This window comes from Gavia stellata, unplaced genomic scaffold, assembly GCF_030936135.1.
Source record: "Gavia stellata isolate bGavSte3 unplaced genomic scaffold, bGavSte3.hap2 HAP2_SCAFFOLD_261, whole genome shotgun sequence".
Taxonomy (NCBI): Eukaryota; Metazoa; Chordata; class Aves; order Gaviiformes; family Gaviidae; genus Gavia; species Gavia stellata.
This window is the reverse complement of record NW_026776405.1, coordinates 10,001-12,500: the sequence shown is the minus strand read 5'-3', so window position 1 is coordinate 12,500 and position 2,500 is coordinate 10,001.

Genomic DNA, 2,500 nt, shown 5'->3' with positions numbered 1-2,500 from the left:
AACGGCCGCCAAGCGCCCCAGCCGCGCGGGTCGAGTCGCGCTCCTACTGCCCTGCCCGCGAGCCACCGCTCGCGCATATAGAACGTACCACTAAGTCCACAGCCCCTGCGAACTCCAAGAGCGCTAACTCCTCCCGCCGGGGAGGCCCGCCAATGACGCTGCCTGTTACGATGACGTAACTGGAGGCAGCGCGACACAGCGACCCCTTGGTCACGTCCCCGCGAGCGGCGCGGCAAACAGGTCTACCGTTCAGCTCGAGAACTGCGACCAAGTCCCGCCGGAGCCCGGTAGACGTGGCGGCCGGCGCCGGAGCCCGGTAGACGTGGCGGCCGGCGCCGGAGCCCGGTAGACGAGGCGGCCGGCGCCGGAGCCCGGTAGACGAGGCGGCCGGCGCCGGAGCCCGGTAGACGAGGCGGCCGGCGCCGGAGCCCGGTAGACGAGGCGGCCGGCGCCGGAGCCCGGTAGACGAGGCGGCCGGCGCCGGAGCCCGGTAGACGAGGCGGCCGGCGCCGGAGCCCGGTAGACGAGGCGGCCGGCGCCGGAGCCCGGTAGACGTGGCGGCCGGCGCCGGAGCCCGGTAGACGTGGCGGCCGGCGCCGGAGCCCGGTAGACGAGGCGGCCGGCGCCGGAGCCCGGTAGACGAGGCGACCGGCGCCGGAGCCCGGTAGACGAGGCGGCCGGCGCCGGAGCCCGGTAGACGAGGCGGCCGGCGCCGGAGCCCGGTAGACGAGGCGGCCGGCGCCGGAGCCCGGTAGACGAGGCGGCCGGCGCCGGAGCCCGGTAGACGTGGCGGCCGGCGCCGGAGCCCGGTAGACGTGGCGGCCGGCGCCGGAGCCCGGTGGACGAGGCGGCCGGCGCCGGAGCCCGGTAGACCTGTCAAACGGGGCCGGAGCCCGGCAGACGTGGCGGCCGGCGCCCGAGCCCGGCAGACCCGTCGGCCGGCGCCCGAGCCCCGTAGACCCGTCGGGCGGCGCCCGAGCCCCGTAGACCCGTCGGCCGGCGCCCGAGCCCGGTAGACCGTTCGGTCGGCGCCCGAGCCCGGCAGACCCGTCGGCCGGCGCCCGAGCCCGGCGGGCCCGTCGGCCGGCGCCCGAGCCCGGTGGACCCGTCGGCCGGCCCTCGAGCCCGGTAGACCCGCCGTCCGGCGCCCGAGCCCAGTAGACCGTTCGGTCAGCGCCCGAGCCCGGCAGACCCGTTGGCCGGCGCCGGGGCCCGGTAGACCCGTCGGTCGGCGCCCGAGCCCCGTAGGCCCGTCGGCTGGCGCCCGAGCCCCGTAGGCCCACCGCCCGGCGCCCGAGCCCGGTAGACCCGTCGGCCGGCGCCAGAGCCTGCTAGACCTGGCGACCGGCTGGCTGACCTGGAAGGAAGGAAGGAAGGAAGGAAGGAAGGAAGGAAGGAAGGAAGGAAGGAAGGAAGGAGGGAAGTAAGGAAGGAAGGAAGGCAGGCAGGCAGGCAGGCAGGCAGGCGTGGAAGCGAGTAAAGAAACGGGTAATGTGCTGGAAACGGTACGCACGCGTGCGATTCTCTATTTACTAGTAAATTAAATGCACGGTCGTTAACGAAGAGCAGCAGTTCCTTAAGGCATGGTCAGCCCAGCCTGAGCGTTTCCCGTTTCGTTTTTTTTTCTTTTACTCCTCGTCGTCGTCGTCGTCGTCGTTTCTCGCCGGCGCCGCGAACTACGATCGAGTCGTGACAGAATGTAGTAGCTCAGAAAAATTAAGACCGGCGAACGCACTCGAGAGCGCCGCCGCCGTTTTTCTCGAACGTGCGTTCCTTCGTGTGAGGAGGTCGACGACGACGAACGACGGACGGAGAGAAAGGAGGGTCACGAAAGCGCTCGGAAGAGTTACCGGTCGGACGACGTCTGAATTAGGCACAACGGAGCGGTCAGCAGTCTCGGCGCCGACGACTAACGTTCGTTGCCGCGGAAACGCCAGTCGACAGCTCGCTGACCGACGGGCAACGACGCCGAGACGAACGAACGAGTGGCGCGCGAACTTTTTAGGGACCGTTTTCTTTTGCGAAGTCTCGGCCGATGATTGCCGACCTCGTGACGGGGGGGTGGAGGGGAAAAAACCCCACCGGCACCGCCACAGGACCGGGCGGACGCCCGCAGGCAGCCCCCGCGCGAATCTAACCGCTCGGGAGGGCGGCGCCCTAGACGCCCCCCCCGCCACCCCCCCCACCCCCCCCCCCCCCCGCGGGCGGGCAGGGCGGCCCGCCGTACCCTGAGTCGCTGGAGGGTGGGAAGGCTCCGCAGAGGGACCTGGACAGGCTGGCTGGCTGGGTCCGGGGCCAATTGTAGGAGCTTCGACGAGGCCAAGTGCCGGGTCCCGCGCTTCGGTCACGACGACCCCCGTGCGAGGCTAGGGGCTTGGGGACAGGTGGCCGGAAAGCTGCCCCTGCAGAGAAGGCCCCGGGGGGGGTTTGTCGGTCGACGGCCGGCTGAGGAGGGCCCGGCGGCCAAGGCGGCCGAGAGCCTCCCGGCCTGCATCGCAAA